Raw genomic sequence first — 22,538 nt, 5'->3', positions numbered from 1 at the left:
TCCTCCTTTTCTCTTCATTGGAGATGCGTTTGAACATAGATGATGACTTGCTTCTGCTCCCCACCTGTAGGTTCTGAGGTGGCTGATGAAGCCACAGGTGGGACCTCCAGACTGTTCTGGGTGGGGTAGGAAGTGCTTGGTGGGACAGGTGATTGAGCAGGTTGGGATCAGGACACTTCCGCTGCTCTCTGCACGAGGCATTTGCATGCTCCTGATGCATGAAGTTGAGGTGTTGGCCCAAGTGATCCTTCTCCATTCTGAGCAATCAAAGCAGAGAGATCCCTAGAAGTTGGTGGGGATGTGGCAATTTTTCAGAGGCTTTGAGAACCTCTTCAATCTTTGGGTCATCTGTTAATGTCTTCCTGCGACAGAATTCATAACAGAATGTTTTGGGAGTCTGGTGTCGGGCAGAGGCAACTAAATGTAACATAGGAAAACAATTTTTTTTTCCCCAAAAGGTTTGCCTCCTGAAAAAGATTGGAGATTATGGGGTGGCATGGTTAATGTAGCAGTTAGCGCAATGCTGTTACAACGCAAGTGTTCAGGATTGGAGTTTGAATCCTGTGATGTCTGTAAGGAGTTTGTACATTCTCCCTGTGTCTGTGTGGGTTTTCCCCGGGGGCTCCGGTTCCCACCATTCAAAACTTACTGGGGGGTTTGTAGGTCAATTGGGAGTAATTGGATGGCATGAGCTCGTGGGCCGGAAGGGCCTGTTGCCGTGCTGTCTAAATTTAATTTTTAATTTATAATTTGTGCATACAGCATGGTAACAGGCCCTTTCGATCTCCAGTCTGTGCCATCCAATTTACACAAATTCTAAAATTTGTAAGTACAAATTCCAAAAATGTTTTTGCAGTGGCTGAAATTAAAGCAACGGTCCTTCCTGAGTATTTCCCGTGTAAAAGTGTGGCAAATTCAAGATAAATGGATGAATTACTATTTAAAATTCAACAAAAATTAAGAAAAAATTGACAACTTCAAGCTGAACAGATAATTTCAGATTTTCTGTATCACATAGAGTTGGAGAAACATTAAATTAACTTTGAATTTAGCCTGTTTAATCGCTTAATGATGCTGACACATTGTATTAGTTCAACTGACCTAAAAAGGTTTTGCAGCTGATTTTTGTTTACACTCAGCATCTGATGCCTCTCGTGTCTGTGTCCAACAATAGTTGGCCAGCGGTTGCCTTGATACCACTTTTCCATGCATGCAATGTCCTGGTGAAGCCTTTCATTGTGTCCCTCACTGACTGCACCAAGATCAGCCAGGAAGTCGTCCAAGTGTGAATGTAGAAAATGAATTTTCAATGACATGTTGCCCTTCGTGGTAGATTTAAAATATGACGGGAAAACATAAAAATATGTTGTATCTCAAAACAATACATGATAGGAAAATTTTAATGTGATTTTCATGATCAGCAGCCCAAACTTAATAAAGTATATCCAAAAGTTTTTCCGGAAGCAAAATCTTTGTTATCTGGTGTAATTTGAGTCTTAACTGAGGATGCTGGTCAGGGTGAGGACATGGATATTGGTTCACTGTCCTTCCAGTGAACTTGGAAGGATGTGATTGCACTGGAGAGGGTGCAAAGGCAATTTGCTGGTATGTTGCCTGACTTGGAGGACCTTGCTTTTGAAGAGAGATTGGATAGTCTGGGCTTCTTGTCTCTGGAGCAAAGGCTGAATCCAAGATCGAGAGGTAGAGATTGGATTGATGGTCAAAATCTCTTTAATGTGCGAAGGATTTCAAAAATGATAGGGTATAGTTTGAAGGTGAGAGGAAGGGGATTTTCGGGGTGCTTTTTTAAACTTTCTGACAGAAGAGCGAATTGAATTAGATGTATACTACATGTGAGAAGCACACGCTTAAATAGGCAAGGGTAATGCTCTACTGTGGACAAATGGGATTAGTAGGGGTGAGATAATGGGACAACATGAACATGATGGGCTAAATGGCCCATGTTTGTGTTGTGCAACATGACTCATTTAGTAGAATCAGTAAATGTTGAACAAGTAGGGACAGTTATTAGGAAATCAAATAGAGCACTATTGTTGCAAAGGGGATGAACTGTAAATGTCAGGACATCTCACGAAAGATGGAATCAGATGTTCTGGTGTCCGAAGTTTTGCGATGGGCACTTTGGAAAAAGAAAAAAAGACTTTTGTAGTCCTTTGGATATTTTGGTGTCTACAATTTGGTGCCAGACATGGCATTTAATTTGTTATATTTTTAATTAAATATAACAAATATAAAATGATCAACTTATTATAATTTTAATTAGGGTTAGGGTTAACAAACTCTCGCCTCCCCACAGTGACGTCTCCACACACCTGTCTCCCTGTGGTGAAATCCACCTAACTGCTAGCACCAAAATGTCTGCTGCCAAATTGTGGGCACCAAGATGAGCTAGACCCCACGAAAGATGTGAAGGGCATTGGTGAGCTCACACCTGGAGCACCACATCCAGTTTTGACCATTTTATTTCAAGAGCATGCATTTGTATGAGATGCAATTCAATGAATTACAGAGGCTTGTGTAGCCTTGGAAATTATACACTTCAGAGAAATGCAATAGCTGAGTCACTAATATGTTCAAGTCTAAAGGAAACTGTATGGGCTATGAGAGGAATGGGGAACAGGCAGAAAAATGGAGTTCAATCCACAATCAGATCAAATTGAAGCCGGAGCAAGTTCAAGGGGCCAACTATTCCTATCCTGCTATAATTAATTATCTTGTTGTCTTAGTGTTTTTGCTTTAGTATAAAGATTCCTTGCATTGTGAACTAATGGGAAGGAATAATCCCAGCTGAGAGGCCTCTCATTTATCTTAACTGCGTTTCATGTCTCTGTTAAGTGATGGACAGGAGACTCTTGGGTGTCTCCTGCTCTCCCAGTGGAATCTAAAAACCTTTGCCATTGCGGGCCATACTTTCAGGTTTCTCTCAGGCTTCAATATAAACCTGGAAATGGAATTCTACAGCCGCAGTTCCAGCAGAAAACGATTTCACGTACAGGTCAACACATCAGTTAGCGCAACACCATTAAAGTGCCAGTGATTGTGACCAGGGTTCAAATCCTGTGCTGTCTAAGGAGTTTGTACATTCTCTATGTGTCTACGAGGCTTTTCCCTGAGAACTTTGGTTTCCTCCTTCTGCTCGAAATGTACTGGGGGTGTAGGTTAATTGGGTGGCACAGACTTGTGGGCTGAAATGACTCATGGACTGAAATGGCTGTATGTCTAAACAAACAAATAAATTACAGTGATGAAAAGCAGCCAATCACAATATGTCTGTCACTGCAAGGAACTAGCACTTCACAACACAGTGTGCCAAGGTGCTGGAGAAACTCAGCAGGCCACCCAGCATCCACAGAAAGCAAAAGGCAGTTGACATCTCAGGCCTGAGTTCTTCTTTATTGACTGCCTTTGCTTTCCATGGATGCTGCATGACCTGAGCTTTTCCTGCACCGGACCCCAACGTCTGTAGACTGCACCGGACCCCGACGCCTGTGGACTGCACCGGACCCCGACGCCTGTGGACTGCACCGGACCCCGACGCCTGTGGACTGCACCGGACCCCGACGCCTGTGGACTGCACCGGACCCCGACGCCTGTGGACTGCACCGGACCCCGACGCCTGTGGAATGCACCGGACCCCGACGCCTGTGGACTGCACCGGACCCCGACGCCTGTGGACTGCACCGGACCCCGACGCCTGTGGACTGCACCGGACCCCGACGCCTGTGGACTGCACCGGACCCCGACGCCTGTGGACTGCACCGGACCCCGACGCCTGTGGACTGCACCGGACCCCGACGCCTGTGGACTGCACCGGACCCCGACGCCTGTGGACTGCACCGGACCCCGACGCCTGTGGACTGCACCGGACCCCGACGCCTGTGGACTGCACCGGACCCCGACGCCTGTGGACTGCACCGGACCCCGACGCCTGTGGACTGCACCGGACCCCGACGCCTGTGGACTGCACCGGACCCCGACGCCTGTGGACTGCACCGGACCCCGACGCCTGTGGACTGCACCGGACCCCGACGCCTGTGGACTGCACCGGACCCCGACGCCTGTGGACTGCACCGGACCCCGACGCCTGTGGACTGCACCGGACCCCGACGCCTGTGGACTGCACCGGACCCCGACGCCTGTGGACTGCACCGGACCCCGACGCCTGTGGACTGCACCGGACCCCGACGCCTGTGGACTGCACCGGACCCCGACGCCTGTGGACTGCACCGGACCCCGACGCCTGTGGACTGCACCGGACCCCGACGCCTGTGGACTGCACCGGACCCCGACGCCTGTGGACTGCACCGGACCCCGACGCCTGTGGACTGCACCGGACCCCGACGCCTGTGGACTGCACCGGACCCCGACGCCTGTGGACTGCACCGGACCCCGACGCCTGTGGACTGCACCGGACCCCGACGCCTGTGGACTGCACCGGACCCCGACGCCTGTGGACTGCACCGGACCCCGACGCCTGTGGACTGCACCGGACCCCGACGCCTGTGGACTGCACCGGACCCCGACGCCTGTGGACTGCACCGGACCCCGACGCCTGTGGACTGCACCGGACCCCGACGCCTGTGGACTGCACCGGACCCCGACGCCTGTGGACTGCACCGGACCCCGACGCCTGTGGACTGCACCGGACCCCGACGCCTGTGGACCTCTTAAATTTGAACATACAGCACGGTAACTGGCCTTTCCGGCTCATGAGCCTGTGCCACACAAATACCCCACTTGACCTACAACTCCGGGAAGAAAAATGGAGGAACCAACCCCACACAAATACGGCAGAACATACAAAATCCTTACAGATAGTGCTGGATTTTAACTGGGGTCGCTGGCAGTGTAATATCATTTCATTGACTGCTACCGCACTGATATTTTTTTCCGTTCACTTCTAAACACTGCAAGAACAGTTGCCAAGTGCTGGATGTTTGTGGAAGTGGCTTGGCATTTCAGCGTTGGCTAGTCAGCGTTGTTCTCTCTTGCAGAGATCTATGAGCCATCCTTTTTGGTGAGGCCCCAATGCTTATGGTGAAATCAGTGGTTTATTTGCTGGACGTAGCCCTGAGCTATAGTTTGTTGATTGCGAGACACGAATACCACTCGAGCGGCTGAGAAATCTAAATGCAAGTCATTAAATAAGTTTGATTAAAAATGAAGTTGTTCTCAAGAATGAATGATCATGACGTTGGATCGTTGTAAAAATTATTCTGGTTCACCAATTGCCTTCAGGTAAGAAACCTTTGGTCTTTTTTAGCAGAGATTACCTCTGTATGATCCTCAAACCTGCCAATATGGTTCATGTCATGGGTTCCAAACTGTCAGCCATTTATCCAGAGTAGAGGACAAATGCAATGGCTCCCCTTGCCATCTAAGTTGTATGTTTTATCAGTTCCCCAAAATACTGGAGCGGAGTCTTTAGTACATTATCCAAAATACTTGATCAATTTGCAACTCTGCCCATTGACTGCAACATTCGGAATCTCTGACAACTCCCAAAACTCTTCACAGAAAGAGGTGATAGTTTACATCTCTATTAGCCAAGCATTTAGTCTTATTGCACCTCAAGTCTGAGAAGGGTCCCTCAATGACACATGAATTAAGGACGTCAGTTTCTTTATTAAACTGGAGAAAATCAAATCCATATTAAGAGGGTCTTCCGGAATTATTTTTTTCATAAATGGCAACCCTTTATCCATGATTTTCTCAATTACAAGTGCTTGCAAAGTAAATGTCTTACTGTTCAATACATGCACTGGGGAGAATAGTTGGTGTAACGGTTAGCGCAACATCTTTACAGCACCAACAATTGAGACCATGGTTCGAATCCCGTGCTGTCTGTATATAGTTTGTACATTCTCTCCGTGTCTGCATGGGTTTTCTTCAGGGGCTCTGGTTTCCTTCCACAAATTGAAGGTAAATTGGGTGGCACAAACACGTGGGCCAAAATGGCCTGTTAACGTGCTGTATGTCTAAATTTAAAATATATTTAAATTTAAAATAATTGGTAATATACCAATGATGCTGTCAGCAAAGGTGCCAAGATCCCCAGACTGAATATTATTTAAGGGGTGAAAAACTACAGCATGCTGTTGTACAGAGGGACTTGGGGGTGCTTGTGCATGAATCGCAAAAAGTTAGGTTGCAGGTGCAGCAGGTTATTAAGAAGGCAAATGGAATGTTGGCCTTCATCGCTAGAGGAATTGAATTCAGGAGTAGGCAGGTAATGTTGCAACTGTATAAGGTACTGGTGAGACTGCACCTGGATTACTGTGTCCAGTTCTGGTCTCCATATTTGAGGAAGGATATACTGGCTTTGGAGACGGTCCAGAGGAGGTTTACTAGGTTGATCCCTGGGATGAAGGAGTTGACTTATGATGAAAGATTAAATCGTCTAGGATTGTATTCGCTCGAGTTCAGAAGAATGAGAGGAGATCTTATAGAAACATGTAGGATTATGAAGGGAATGAATAGGATAGATGTAGGAAGGTTTTTTGAGCTGGCCGGGGAAACTAAAACAAGAGGACATAGTCTCAAGATTCGGGGGAGTAGATTTAGGACAGAGATGAGGAAAAATAGTTTTTCCCAGAGAGTAGTGGATGTTTGGAATTCTCTAACCAGAGAAGTGGTTGAGGCTGCCTCATTAAACATATTTAAAATTCGGTTAGATAAATTTTTACATGATAGAGGAATTAGGGGATATGGGGAGAAGGCAGGTAGGTGGAGTTAGGTCATAAATTAGATCAGCCATGATCGTATTGAATGGCGGAGCAGGCTCGATGGGCCGTTTTTGGCCTACTCCTGTTCCTACTTCCTATGTTCCTATGTTCCTATGGTCAGGGAGTGGGGCATCTGGGTATATAAGGGTGAATGCTGTGTGTGTTCATTTTCCTGTAGTTAAACAATGTACATCTGAACAAAGTTGTTTTGATGTTCAATAAGTATATTTTAGAAAATAAGTTGCGTTTGGGAACAATTGGACATGGACAGAGTTTCTTGTGATTCACAGATTGTGAATGAATGCATTGAAAAATATAACTCCTCGACTAAATGACGTGATATTTGTTGTTCCTCTGTGGTCTTTTTTGAGAAGGAAGAAGGTAATTCGTTGGTTCAGTGCACTCACAAAGGATGAGGCAAACGAATGCTCCACCCGCCTGTTAAGTCTCGAGGCACCATTTTCACTTTAATTGGTGCCACTAAATCAACTGTGATCTGGGAGCTTGCTGTGCTGTAAATGAAAAAAAATGAGGATGGTAGCACTGGTGCAGGCCCACCGAGAGTGAAGAGGAGAGACACAGTGCCCCTCTATATGGTTCAACTACCGATGGCTCTGTACAGACTTTAAATAACCTGTTAAGAGCTACTGTTGTTTATTTTAAAACCCTGAGACTGCAGGATCTGGGCCTAAGATGGCAGTGCCTGTGTTTGGCAGAGGCCATGAGAAGTGGCCGACTCCAGGCAAGCAGAGGACCTGATGCAGAGCACCAGCAATGGGGAGACCTCCCCATCTCCCCCCCACCCCGGGTTTCAGAAGGACCAGCTAAGGAGATGACTTGGGAGGCAGTGGTGACGGACCAGCGGGGGGCTTTGAGGCTGTTGGTGACCTTGAGGTGAGGAACCCATGCAGACTGCGGGCGACTGCGGTCAAAGGACTTGGTCCCAGGCTGTGGACTGTTGGACACTGGCTCAATACTGGTTGAAGGGATATCAAGTCTCGGCTACTGGGATGCAAGAGGGTGCTGATAGCTTCCTGATCTGGAGCTCGATTTGCTCATGATTAGGACTGAACTCGGAGCAGCTTTAGAGGTTGCAGGAGCACAAAGTGAATCCTTGGACACTCAATTACTTTGGAGGTGGGGAGATAGGTGCCCAATCATTTCTGCTGAAGGTGAATCTTTCTACCTTACGGCAGATTAAAGCCAATATTGTGTGTTATTACACCTGTTTTATTACGTGACAAAGGAATCTTGATGTACTTTTGTTCCAACATTGCCGATTTCACTTCAAGGGGATACTTTGAAGGATCAAACCACTGAATATATCGAATGTGGAGAAACCTTTTGGACCATAGGGAGCAGTAGCTGAAGCCAAGATCAGATCGGCCATGATTTTATGGAATAGCAGAGCAGGTTTTAAGGGCTGAATAGTTTATAACACCTACGTTTCGCATCCCTGGTCTACGTGGACTGTGGAAGGGCTCAGAGCGTCATGAAAGGCCAGATGCAGAAGTGTGTCTTTCTTTCAGCTGCCTTCAAGTTGGTGATGGAGGCTGTAGTTTCACGTCCAAGTGCCCAAAGATAGTGTGCCCTCAACTGGTCATTCGCGCAAGGCTGATGCTGTTTTAATTTATTTTCCCCTTTCAAAAGCTGGAATTATACAATCCGATTTGCATTCAGAAATTGGTTTCTGGGACCAATTAAAAGGTAAAATTGGCTTGTTCTGCAGTTCTGTCAGGATGTTAAGCTGCCTTTGTCTGTGCGTAGGTGAGACCATCTTATGTCAGTGTGTTGGGCGAAATGTGCCAGTCTCGAGCTAATTTCTCCTGCGCGGAGACCTTGGTGACCACAAACTGGCACTTCGAATTGAACTGAATTAGCACTCAAATTTGGACATAATTCTAGTGTGGGCGACAGGAAAATGTTAGGCCAGCACAGCAATTCTCCTTGACCCTTGCTGTGGGACGGTAGAGAGGGAATTCATCCCAGTACAGTACTCTGTTCTGATGCAGATAATCTTGACTGTTTCATTCCTTCACCCTGTCAGATAAATCCACTTTGTTACACTATTCATCCTCACCCACCCTCAGTCATGATGGTGTCTTCTGCCAGAAACAAAGTGGATTTTGATCTGTATTCTGCAGATGGTGCCTGACCTGCTGAGATTTTCCAACATTTCCATATTTTCCACCATCTTCAACTTTTTTTATGTTTTCCCCATCCTTGCCTTCTGTATTACCTTGTTTTACCTATGTATTTATTGCAGACCACCAATGAGATGGAAGTGGGGGTGTCTAATGAGTTTGAGCCCCTTGCCAGACCAAAGAAGGGAATTTTGTTGAGAAACATATCTGAGAATGATCTTTTTTTTGTCATCAAATTTACAACTTTGTTTAACGTATTAGTAATATTTTTCTTCAACATGTTGCTGTAGACCATTCTTAACTGGCCCAAGATCTGTGGTCTGCCATGTGCAGGTCGTGAAATTCTGCTCCAACAGCACTTACCCCACTCCCACATCCTGATCCCTTCTCCCTGATGTGATTACATTGCCTCTCCTTATAAATACCTCCACGTGTCCTCTCGACCAAACCTGATTTATGGGTTCTTTGTTCTACCTCTCTTGGGGCTGTCTCACTCAGAAACTGGCCCTGAGGTTCATCATTTACCTGCCAGCTATCATCTGTACTTAATCTCATTGATCTTGGTCTGTCGGCTTCCATTCCATTGTGATTCAAGTGCCACCCAGGTACATTTAAACACTGAGAAACTCTTTAATCCCACCAGTCCCTCATTCACAAGTGAAGACAGCAGGGAATGATGGGACAATGGCAGGGAGTTAGATTAATTTGGGTAGCTCTTTCAAAGTGAGAGTATTGATGGGAAGACCCCATTAACTGTTCCCTCATGAATTGATGGCATGCTCCCCTAATCCTCTGTGGAAATTGCCATCAACTTGTCCATGATAGTCGAGCTGTGCTTGGATTACTTTCAAGTCCTTCTTTACACAGGAGGCCAAACTTGCATGAAATGCCCCTGTATTTCTTTGTGTTGCAGCCGGTGAGCTCAGAGCTTTGTTTATCTGCTGTCATTCTTGTAGTGCCTCAGGCATGCGGAGGATTGAAGCTTGCAGAAGGATGAAGCTGTTCTTTGTAGTAGCTCTTTGATGCTTTGTGATAAAGGTAGACCCTTAGGTGAAACAAGAGTTGACTTGTACACATTTCAAGCTCGTTATGTTCCATTAATTTAACAGCCCAAACTCACCTGACTGTGGTGATTGACTCTCCTACATCCATGAGGATTCAAGGTACAGGAGAAGGCAGTTTCCCAATTTCACTGACATCATCAACCAAGAACTTGAGTCAGTCAGTGACAGAAATCCAACCAGGTCCAATTCTTTAATTGAAGGAGCAGGGAGAGAGATTAATGTTAAAAATTATTCTCAAGAGTTTGGCACTGCTGGCAAGGGGCAGTATGGTTAACGTAGGGGTTAGTGCAGTCATTTACGGTGCCAGCGATTGGGACAGGGTTTGAATCCCATGCTGTCTGGAAGAAGTTTATACATTCACTCTGTCTGAGTGGGTTTTCCCCCAGGGTTTCCGGTTTCCTCCCACCATTCAAAACATATCGGGGGTGTAGGTTAATTGGCCGTAGGTTGGGTGACACAGACTTGTGGGCCAAAATGGCCTGTTACCGAGCTGAATGGCTAAATTAAAAAGACTAACTGCCCATCCTTCTCGCTGCTGCCATCAGGAGAGAGGTCAAGGTGCCACAAGACTCACACCTCCAGGTTCAGGAACATCAGCTACCCCTCCACCATCAGACTCCTCAACAACAAACCCATTTAAGGACGCTTGCTTTGAATATATTTTATTACTGAATATTTATTTTTTTCCTGTATTATAAAGTTTGTCCACGTTTCTTTGTTTACCTTTCTCTCTTTCGTAAACATATTTTGAGTATAGTTTTTTTTCCCACTACTGACAAGTAGAAATTCTGCCCGGCCCACAGGAAAAGAATCTCGGCGTTATGTGATGTCATGAATGTACTCTGACAATAGATCTCAACTTTAACATGTGCTTGAAAATGAACTGGACTTCGCAGGGTCAACACAATCTGCTGGAGGAACTCAGCAGCTTGAATTGCATCTGCAGGAGGAAAATACTTTTTGGGACAAACTGGTGATGTGGAGAAGTGAAGCTAATGTAAATGAGTCAGGGAGGGATCTGTCATCTCCTGTGTCTCCCTAGATTTATGAGGGCGCGTTTAGAATATCTGAAGATATGTCAGTAAACGTAGATAGAAATGAATGCAAACCATTCAAAAAGATCATTCAATTTCCAACCCTGTTCCTGTTTTCACTCCACGTAATTTGATCGCTCAAGCACAATGCCTGACTTCTCTCATATATTTAATGATTTGACCTCAAATACACCGTGCTTTAGAAAACGTCACTCTTGCAAATCAGTTTTATTTTGCACAAGGATTACTGTGAATATTATTTAGTGTATGGATGTTCTTTTTAACCTAATTATAATACAGTTTTTAAACCAAATACCCATTTGGCTGCAGCAAGATAAAATTTTGGTATGCGCGTGTATGACACACATGATCACGTGAAGTGACAATGACCTATCAACTCCTCTCTTCAAGACCCTTTCACTTTTCTAAATTCAAACATCCTAACCATCTGTCAATGGAGCCGACCTGTGAAACAGACTGGTAACTCCTTGATATGCCCCTTGACGAAGGGCCCTGGGCCAAAACTTCAGTTATATATCTTGACCTCCCACGGACGCTGCAAGACCTGCAGAGTTCCTCCAACATTTCTGTGTTTTATCATAGTACAGTTTTATCATAGTACATTTAGTGCAACACTACTACAGTACCAGCGACCACGGGTTCGAATTCCACGCTGTCTGTAAGGAGTTTGTACGTTCTCCCCATGACATCGTGGATTTCTCCCGGGCACTCCAGTTTCCTCCCACTGTTCAAAAACTAGGGGATTGTCAGCTAATGGAGGTATTTGGGCGGCACAGGCTCATGGGCCAGAATGATCTGCTACCGTGTTGTATGTCTAAATTAAAAATAAATTAACAGCATCTGCAGACTTTCGTGTTTCACTCCTTGCTGCACACTCTCCACAGCAAGACAAAGATCTGATCCCTGTGGAGAGAGGATTTCCCTTTTTCTTCAGTGATGACTGGTGCCAGCAGTACAGGAGTTCAAAATCAACAATTTCTTGAAGTTTCTGACAGTGAATTTTTTTTACAATCAGAAGAGTTATTTATTTTTAATGTTATAAATTTCAATAAAACATCAAATATATACATAATTAACCAGAAACTAAAATAGAAGGGTTAAAATATTTTTTAAAATATCTGAAGCAATTATAATCCACATTAAAAAATTTATTTTGGGAGAAATTATGAAATACTATGCTGTGTGTCTAAATATAAAACATAGAACATTACAGAACAATAAGGCCCTTCAGCCCTGGATCTTGTGCTGACCTATGTGTATATTTCCACCAAAAAAAACTAAACCCTTCCATCTATGTGCCTATCTAAGAATCTCTTAAATGCCTCATAACACTGTTTTTACAAAAAAAACGTCCCTGATGTCTCCCCTAAACTTCCTTCACTTCACTTTGTACAGATGTTCGCTGCTCCCTCCCTAGGAATCGGGCAACAACTGTCCACCCTTGCCTCTCTCATAATCTTGAAGAACTCTAAGTCTCCTCTCATCCTTTTTTGTTCCAAAGATAAAAGTCCCAGCTCTGCTAACCTTGCCTCGTAAGACTTATTTCCCAATCCAGGCAACATCCTGGTAAATCTCTGCATCCTTTCTTTAAATGTATGTCCTTTTGCAAATGAAGACTGAAAGATCCCTGGGAAGATATAACCAATCATAGGGATTTGCAATATGTGCAGGGATGCTGGGACCATGTGCATGAAGTCAAGGTTTGCAAGATCTGGCTAAGAGTTCAACTATCATTCAGTCAGCACTTTTAATTCCCTATAAGGTCTCAGGAGCCTTCACTGGACTAATAGCTCTCACCTAACTACAGGAAAGGTATCAATAAGATTGAAAGAGTGCAGAGAAGATTTGTGAGGATGTTGCCCAGACTTCAAGAACTGAATTACAGGGAAAGGTTAAACAGGTTAGGACTTTATTCCCTGGAGTTTAGAAGAATGAGAGGAGATTTGATCGAGGTATTTGCAATTATGATGAGCATAGACAGAGTAAATTTAGATCGGCTTTTTCCACTGAGGGTAGGTGAGGTACAAACCAGAGGAGATGGGTTAAGGGTGAAAGGAGAAATATTTAGTGGGAACATGGTGAATGGTGGGATTGTGAAACAAGCTACCAGTTGAAGGGGTGAATGTGGGGTCATTTTTAACATTCAAGGTACATGGATGGGAAGGATATGGAGGGCTATAGACTGAGTGGGACCAGGCAATAAAATGGTTTGGCACAGACTAGAAGTGATCTATTTTTGAGCTGTAATGTTCTATGGTTCTAATATTTGATGCTGAGATTTCAGGATAAATGAGAAGGAACTTGCTCACACAGCTGGGTTTACAAGAACATCTGGATGGCACAGTGCAGTGGCTGTTAGAACTGCTGCCTCTTAGACCCTGGTCAATACTAACTGCGGGTGTTGCCTACATAGTGTTGCATGTCGTGCCTGTGGCCCCATGGATTTCCTTAAGGTGCTCCTGTTCATTCTCACATCCCAAAGATGCGTGGTTACCTGGTCTCTGTAAAATGAGCCTGGTGTGTTGGTGGGTGACAGGCATGATGGAGCTCCAACTGCTCAGAAAGTTGGGGAATGTGGAACTTCACAAGAAATAAGAAAGTCCCCTCACCTCCCCCTCTCAGTTTCATTGGAGCCCATCACCATCTGGAAGGATGGTCAGCTAATAAAAAGACCAGGTCCCACTGGATGGAGATTAGATGTTCTCAGTTCTGAATTCAAGATTCTTTTTATTGTCATGTAATAAAACAGAAAATATAATTTTACATGAAATTTCCTTTATTCTGCTGTAAAGAAAACAAAGAGTCACCATTAGTATTGCCCGCACCCCTTCCAGTCAGAGAAAGAGAAGCAATTCAGAGACACCAAATGTTTGTGGATTCACATCAAGTGCTCCCAGCACAGACCTCCGTCCTATCCAATGGAAACCCCGGGCTCCAGATCCAAACCTGTGACACGATCAGGAAGCCTTCAGCACCTTCAGGAGCCCTTCTTGCCCTCGTCGCCCTCTTGAATCAGAAGTTATTGTCATAAATGACAAGACATTCGGTGTTTTGTGGCAGCGTTACAGTGCAAACATTCATATTATAGCTATCTTATGACATCATTATTATTTTAACTTTTTTATATAGTACACAAAAAGCAAGGCAAAGTCTTTGGCTCATTGATTATTCAGGGATCTGCTGGCAGAGGGGAAGAAACTGTCCTTGTGCCACTGAGTAATCGTCTTCAAGCTCCTTCCCAATGGCAGCAGAGTGAAGAGGGCATGGCCTGTGTGGTGGGCATCCTTGAGGTTAGCGGCTGCTTTTTTAAGCCAAGATATCCTCATGTCTTATCTTTGAAGGCAGGAAATGGAAGCTTTCCTGCACCAATTCAATGTCTTTGTTCCTCCTCCTGTGGGCTCTCTGCTGGGTCATTACCTGAGCCATTGTTCATAAGATCAGAGATGGCATAAAAATGTGTCATTTCCACCTCCCTATTTTTGGCAAGAGACACATTGATGCCAAGAGATGTCAATGACAACTGTTCGACCTGTGAATGAAACATTTGAAAACCAGTGAAAGTGGAAATGTTGCAAATCCTGAATGTTCTGGGAATACCCTGCAGATCAGGCGGCACAGTTAGCATCGAGTTTAGTGCAAAGCTGTTGCAGCACCAATGATCATGACCAGGGTTTGAATCCCATGCAATCTGTAAGGAGTTTGAACATTCTCCCCATGTTTGCGTGGGTTTCCTCTGGATGCTCCGGTTTCCTCCCACTGTTCGAAACCTTCAAGGGATAGTAGGTCATTTGGGTGTAATTGGGCGGGTCAGACTTGTGGGCTGGAAGGGCCTGTTACCATGCTGTATGTCTAAAGAAAAAAAGTAGCCTATGAGCCCTCAATAGAATCTTCCTCCAGAGAACTCTGCAAAGGTCATCAATCTGAAACATTAAATCTGTTTCCCCCTCGCCTGATGCTGACCTGCTGAATGTCCCCAATCTTTTCTGCCTTTCTACTCAAGAGAGCAACTTGATAGAGGATGTGTAAAATCCTTGAGTCTGAAACATGACAAGAGGTTCATCTTGCATGTATAAGCTTGAAGTCGATATTTATTTATTTATTTTTGCTGGAAACTGTGTGTCGTATTGCCCGAGTTTTCAAAGCTTTCCCAGTCCCCAGTTCAGCTGGCGGAAGATTGAAAAAGTGTACAATTATCTAAGAACCTCCACTCTCTTCTGGGAGTTATTTAGCTGAGGAGTAGTTTGATCCTATAAATTCCATGCTCTTTGAAGTTGTACCTTCGGGCATAATCTCCCAGGACCAGACTGCTACTGCTGTCTCAAAAGAAACAAAGCAAATATTCCATGACCATGCATAGAGAGGAACACAAGTGAAAATCCTTCAGGGACCAATTATCTCCTACAGAATCAGGAGAGCATCATCTCCTGGCTTGAATCAGTTCCCTCTCTCCCTCTTGGACTATTTGCATCAGGGGCAAGGCAGATCTGTATTCTGGCCTTGTCCTGGTTCTGTGATTCTTAGAGGAAATTTAAATTGAACTCGCTGAAGCTGGATGGAAAAGTATCTGCAGCTTGTACCAATGCTTGTCAGCTCCACATCTGAGTTGCAATCGTGCTAATGAATTTATTATGACTCATGTCTAGGTTTACAGCCCCACATTCATCCACATGTGTTGTGGTAGGTAGTAGGGCCCTGAGGCACAATAGAAAGGGTCATCTCATCTCATGGGTCTATGTTCAGGGGGAATTTTTCATTTTTTAAAATAATTTAAAATTTTCAAAGTTAGACATGCAGCACAGTAGCAGGCCTTTCTGGCCCACGAGCCTGTGCCGCCCAATTATTACAACCCTCAGATGTTTTGAATGATGGGAGGAAACTGGAGTATCTATGGAAAATCCAGACGGACACAGGGAGAATGGACAGACAGTGTTGAATTCAAACCCGAGTCACTGTCACTATGATAACATTGTGCGAACTGCTAAGCTAATCACGCCACCCAGCTACACTAACCATGCTCCCCAGCTACCCTAACTATGCCACCTGGCTACATGTGCTGTGGACCCCACCTGAAGGAGAGGCAGTATTGTTGGTGACAGAACAGAAAACAGGCTATTTGGCCCTTCTAATCTGTGCTGACCATCTCCCTAGACCCACTGATCTGCTCCCATTCCATAACCCTCCAGACCTCTCCCATCCACATATCTATCCAATCTATTCTTAAAACACATGATCGAGATTGCATTCACCACATCAGATGGCAGTGAAGAGCTTTCCCCTAATGTTCCCCCTAAACTTTTCCCCCTTTCAATTTAAAAATATGACCCCAATCTAAGTAGAAAAAACCTATTCGCAGCCACTCTGTCTATACCTTTCATAATCTTGTAAACCTCTATCAAATCTCCCCTCGTTCTTCTATGCTCCAAGGAATGGAGTCCTAACCTGTTTAATCTTTTCCTGTAACTTAACTCCTGAAGACCCGGCAACATCCTAGTAAATTTTCTCTGGACTCTTTCAAACATTGATATCTTTCCTGTAGTTAGGTGACCAGAACTGCACACAATATTCCAAATTTGGCCTCACTGATATCTTAAACATCTTCAACATAACATCCCAATTCCTACTTTGATTTATAAAGGCTAAGCTATCAAAAGCTTTCTTTACAACCCCGTCCACATGCGACATTACCTTTAGGGAACAATGTATCCCTCTGCTCCTCTGCACTTCTCAGTGCCTTAATCATTTATTGTGTATCTCCTAACTTGGTTTGTCCTTCCAAAATGCATCACCACACACTTTTCTTCATTAAGCTCCATCTGCCTTTCTTTTTTGGCCCATTCTCCGAGCTGGTCCAGATCCCTCTGCAAGCTTTGAAAATCTTTCTCGCTGTCCACAGCACCTCCTATCTTTGTGTCATCAGCAAACTTGCTGATCCACTTCACCATATTATCAACAATGAACAAAGAAACTCTGCCTTGCTTCCTGTGTTGGAGGCGAGGTGCTGCCTTGCCTCCTATTGGCTGTCTGAGGGGTTTGGAGATGGATTTTCCGTGATTTGCCTTTCGAGGCCTAAATATTTGATGTACGGGATGGAGGCCTGGCTTTCTCAGTCATCTGCATCCAATCATGTTGGGTTTAACCATTGATAATTCATTGAAGATTTTTGGGGATCTTTGTTGCTAATCTGAAGATGGTTTAAGCAAAATAAGTTTTATTTTAAACAAATAGTTGGATAATTCTTTCCCTCTATACAAGATTCAATATATTGTTATGTAATAAAAATAGTGCAATATTACACGGAATTTGTTTATATTTGTCATAAGGCAGTCAGATTCACTGTCAGCAGAAATTGCCTGAAGTGCAGTCAGAGAGAGTTTCCTCAGACACACCAAGAGCCCGTGGATTTACCTCCCTCCAGTGTTACTACAGTCCCCACAGCCATGCAGAGTCCAGTCCAAAGCATTGGCAGCCCGAGCTTCAGATCCAAACCTCCCACACGATCAGGAAACCTTGCTCCCTTCTTGCCTCCCTATTCCGATACCTGGTACCCCCTTCAGCCAGTTCACAGCTCGGTGTGAATTCCTCGGCTTCGGTGGCTAGCAGCCCCTGGCCTGCGAGAGTCCCTCACCCCGTGTCATCAACAGCCTGTGTGTTCTTCAGCCACGGAGCCCCTCAGCAGTCCACCGCCGCGGTCACTGTCCTGCGGGTTGTCTTCTCTGCAGCCTTCTCAAGGGGGGGGGAAATAATTCCTCCCCCCCCCCCCATTTTCTGGTGCATTGAGCCAGTCCTCCACTTTCCTAGAGTTTGCCACCCCTGAGGCTGCCGTGGATACCATTATAATCCAATATTTCTAGCTATTTTGATATGCTGTTTACCTTCTGAAAATGAAGCTAAATTTATGTCAAAGAGTGCACATTTTAAATGTTTTGCCTTGCTATTTTGCTTCTGCAGTGTTATAATTACGATCAACAAGAGATGGGCTGCATAAAATAACTAATTCAGTCAAAAGGATAGACCTGGATCCATATGCTTCACACACGCTTTGCAAGATATTATTTCCATTCAAATTGAAGGAAATTGGACACTTAATATTGCTGATTCAAATTGTAATGGATTTTTTAAAAATCAGCACAAGTTGGAGGTGAGAACCAGGGCAGGTGTGCAAATGAGATTTATTTTAAATTAAGAAGGAAAATCAAGTTTTGTTTTGCAGAGTACCACTGCACAGGAATATTTTTGCAAATATTTTCTACCTTGCCTTTCCAAGGTGGATTCAAAGATCGACTGGTCTTCAACCAAACCCAAATTAGGTTCCCTTCGCAGTTGATTGAGTTTCACCAGGTAATGTCCGTTGTTGCGATCTGGCAAGGTCTTTGTTAATTCTGTTGAAGCAGCTGATGATTGGGAGGGGAAGATTTTGACCCTGACTAGGAAGCAGCAGACATCGTGTTGGAGACAGAAAGGTCTGACGAATCGTTCATGGGATTGGAATCAGGATTCGAGAGGAAGCCTCCTGCAGGGCCCTTGGCTCATCGTGTCGGAGGTTTGGATCTGGGCTCGGATTGCTGATGGTTTGAACTGAACTGGAGTCTTGTGTGGCTGCAGGAGCACTGGAGGTGACTCTCTTTTCCTTCTTTCTCTGACTAAAGGGCACCAGGCAATGCCTAATGATGGGTCTTTTCCTGTCTTATGGGAGACGAAAGGAAATTGTGTGTAATATTACATTTCTTTTTTATTACATGACAATAAACCATACCTGATCTGATGGGGATCTTCATTATGACGAATGATTCAGAGACATTGGTTCAAATCCCAACACAGCAGAGTTTAAATTCAATTAATAATCTGGAAGAAATCAACCAACATGACCTGCAAGTGACCATGTGGTCAAATCTTGAATACCCATAAGCCAGTGGGCAATATCTAATAGAGGTTAGTGTCTGCAGACAGTGTGGAAAAACTCAGCAGGTCCTTTATACACCAAAGATAAAGATACATTTTGGGCTTGTGCCCTTCAAGGTTTGGGGAAAATTGTCGGCCGGTGCCCGAACAAAATGATGGAGAGTGGAGGAAGAACACTGTTCCACAGGCAAGTGGTGATAAGGGAGGGCACACCAGCAAACGGGGAGGGGGGGGGGTGGATGGCTCTGAATGGAGAGGGAAGGGGTTGGAGAGCTGGAGGAAAAAAGACGAGGTGAGGGACAACAGAGAATGGTCTAGCAGAAACTGGAGTTTTAGTGCAATAGATGTTGTCCTTCCCCACAATACTGGGATCCCAAAAAATATTTTTGCTGATCAATATGCAACATGTAGACCCCAAATAACACTGATGGATAAAACTTTAATAATTGTAGCTTGTGGCTGGATAATTGTTAGCATGGAATGCGGAAGTGCTGCTTAGCACATGACAAACTAAGTGCATTTGTTTCAATTACTGCATGGGGAAGTAAAAAGAGCAACTGAATGAGGGTGGGGGGTGGGGTGTGTGTGATTAAAAAGATCAAACCCTCAAAAGTTCTGCAAAGCCTTGTGATGTGACTTTCAGTAACTTTGCATCTTGGATAAGAGTTTTTGCTTCTGAGCCAGACATCTATGCATTTAACACCCACTCCAATCTCAGGGCAGTATTAATGGAGTGCGGCACCATCAGAGATATCCTAGTTTGCCAGAGATTGTCATATCTTGTCGGCTGTTCCCTGTAATATTTTGCTCGCTATTGACAGCATCATTGCTTTGGATATCCTTCAACCCATATCGGTGCTGTTGTGGACTCATGGGAACCAGTACTGGAACTGGGATTCAATAGTGAGGGCAAGAAGGGCTTCCTAATCTTATCTGGAGCTTGGGTTGCCAACGAATCGATCAGGAGTCTGTGTCACTGTAGAGGCTGTGGGAGGGCCGGAGGCGAATCCATGGACACTCAGTGTCTCTGAAGGGGGTCTTTTGCTTCTCTTTCTCCTATTGTTAGGGGCACTGTGCACTCCTCATGCCAACACTTTGCCTTGCACCATGTCTGTCATGTATTTTACATTCTTAAAGTTTTACCTTTGATCTTGTGTGGTAATTAGCTACTGAGTTTCCTCCTTCACAGCAGGTAACAAGCTTCAACAAGCTGTTCATATGTGGTACAGTGTTTTGGAACTTTGTGGAAGGGTCTCTGTACATAAATGCAATCATTTGTTTTAATCACTGGGGGGTGCAGACTGGACCGGGTGACACCATCAGAGGGGGTGGCACCAAAATGACTTTTTGTGCAGGGTTTCAGTGGAAATTAATTATTTTTAATTAAAATATCTCTGCCCTTTAGTTATAACAATGTATGCATGAATACACCTACAAGGCTAAAACTTGATTCTGATTTACTTTTTGAACCTTCTAATGTGCCCTGGTCAGAGCTGTCATTATTACCCAATGACAACAATGCTTCGAATCACGTGACTTCATCTGCACGCGCACAAGCAAGCGCTGTTGTTTTCATTGCTAGTGTTTTTATAGTTGTTGTTTTGTCAAATTTTCCACTGTTTTAGCTATAATTTTGTGCTAATTATTTTATTTATGAGTATATTTCCATATGCATTTGTCTACAAGTTCTACATTATTTAGGCCATTATTGATTAAGCAAATTATGGTGCGCTGTTGGCCAGAATCAGAAACACACACAAGGTAAATGCTGTACAACAGGCTTTAATCCACAAAGATTTCCACAGTGCCAGGCTGGCTGTAGCTGCAGTAACTCTGAGTGAGCTTCGGGAGGCTGGCGCAGGCTTGTATCCCGGAGGGTGATTGAGACCCGACCGGGTGGGGCTTGATCCCTTCAGGCTGACTGATTGACAGCTGGGCAGGTGTTGCCCTGTCCCCTTGCACTCCTGCAGGTACAGGTGTTGCCCCCTGCAGTAGGTCAGTGGTGTACCACCACATTCATCCCCTTCTTTAAAATTGTCCCGGGGGGGCAGTAATAAAGAATCGTACCCACTATACACATACAATATTTACAGGTTGAGATCGTCCGGTGGTCGCCAGGGTCTCTGTGACTGTCGTAGGACTGGCTCCTGGTCATTGGTCGGAGGGGAAGTGGTGGGGCGGAGTGGGGGCTGGCGGCAGAGGTCTGTGTGACTGGTGTGATGCTGTGCGGAGGGTATGAAGGTTGTATTGGAATGGGTGGGGGGGTAGGTTTGTTTCCCAGGGCTGAACCAGGCCCCTGATGGTCAAGGAGGTCCTGTGTGCCCCATAGCTGCCTGGGGACAGGGATGTATGCCCGGTCAGCTTGTCCTGGGCTGAAGAGTGGCGTGGTGTGATGGGTGCTCATCCTGGTGCCAGATCCCTTGTTGAGACTGTGTCCTTCCTGCCACTGCCAAACACCTTGCATGTAGGAGGAAGACCTGCTCGACCAGAGCTTCAGCCTTGTGCTTACACAGGAGCACCAGTCCCGGGGACATGAGCCATGCTGGGAGGGACATTCCAGTTACCGACTTCCTGGGCAGCCTGGTCATTGCCCGCGTTGACCACGTCGGTCGTTGGGTACAGTGTGCAGCAGCCGTTGGCACCCAGAGGCGTAGGGGAGCATTGGTAGGGTGGCCTGGTCACCACCCGTGTTGGCAACATCATTCTCAACATCATCGGGGCCCTCCGTGTCGGCCACTGCCCGGCCCAAGATGGCAGCGGCATGTGGGGACCCGCTGCATGACTGGCCTCCTTCACAAATCTAACCATTAATGTATCTCGTATAACAATAAAGTTTAACATTAAAATTAAGATAATTTTGATGTAGTTCTTAAACATTTTTATTTTGAATTCTATTGTTTTCTTACCGAATTTTCACTTTAACCATATGAAACTATGTAAATACATTTAGGCCGAGCGTTTGATGTGCAATTTTAATTTTATCTCATTACTATTTCCATTACATTCCGTGATATATGGGAGTTACGATTTACAAGTAACATTCGTACAAACATCATTGCGAAGGGTTCTGTATGGTCTGGTACAGGAGGAGGTCCATGGGTGGATAGAGTGGGGGGTGGGGGGTGGGGATAGGTTGACACCATGAGTTGCCACACTGAGCAACACCAACCCTAGTAACACCACTGGTTTCAATGCTGATTGTTTGCTTTGTAAGTGTGCTTTGTTGAGGGAAACCTCTATCCTCATCCAAGAGTATGATAGTGTCAAGTACATACAATACTGAAATCTGGAAGAAAGAAAAAATATGCTGGAGAAACAGGAAGTAAAAGAACAGTTAATGTTTCAGCACGGCGCCCCTTACTCAGATACAGAGGAGAAAATGCTGGAAATGATCACCAGTTTTGACAACAACTTTTGTCGAAAGGAAATAGTTACTGTTTCATTTTGTGAAACACGGAAGTCTGCAGATGCTGTGATCGTAGTAAAAACATAGAAGTGTTGGAGGAGCTCAGCCAGCCACCAAGTGTCCTTAGGAAGTAAAGATATTCAACTCTTTATAAGACAACATTCCTACAACATCCAACATTTTCCTTATTCTCCTATTTCTATCTTATTTATCCCCAATCTCCC

The sequence above is a fragment of the Narcine bancroftii genome, chromosome 2 (assembly GCF_036971445.1).
Source record: "Narcine bancroftii isolate sNarBan1 chromosome 2, sNarBan1.hap1, whole genome shotgun sequence".
Classification (NCBI taxonomy): Eukaryota; Metazoa; Chordata; class Chondrichthyes; order Torpediniformes; family Narcinidae; genus Narcine; species Narcine bancroftii.
The sequence above is the reverse complement of the archived record's forward strand: the minus strand, read 5'-3'. Positions refer to the sequence as shown.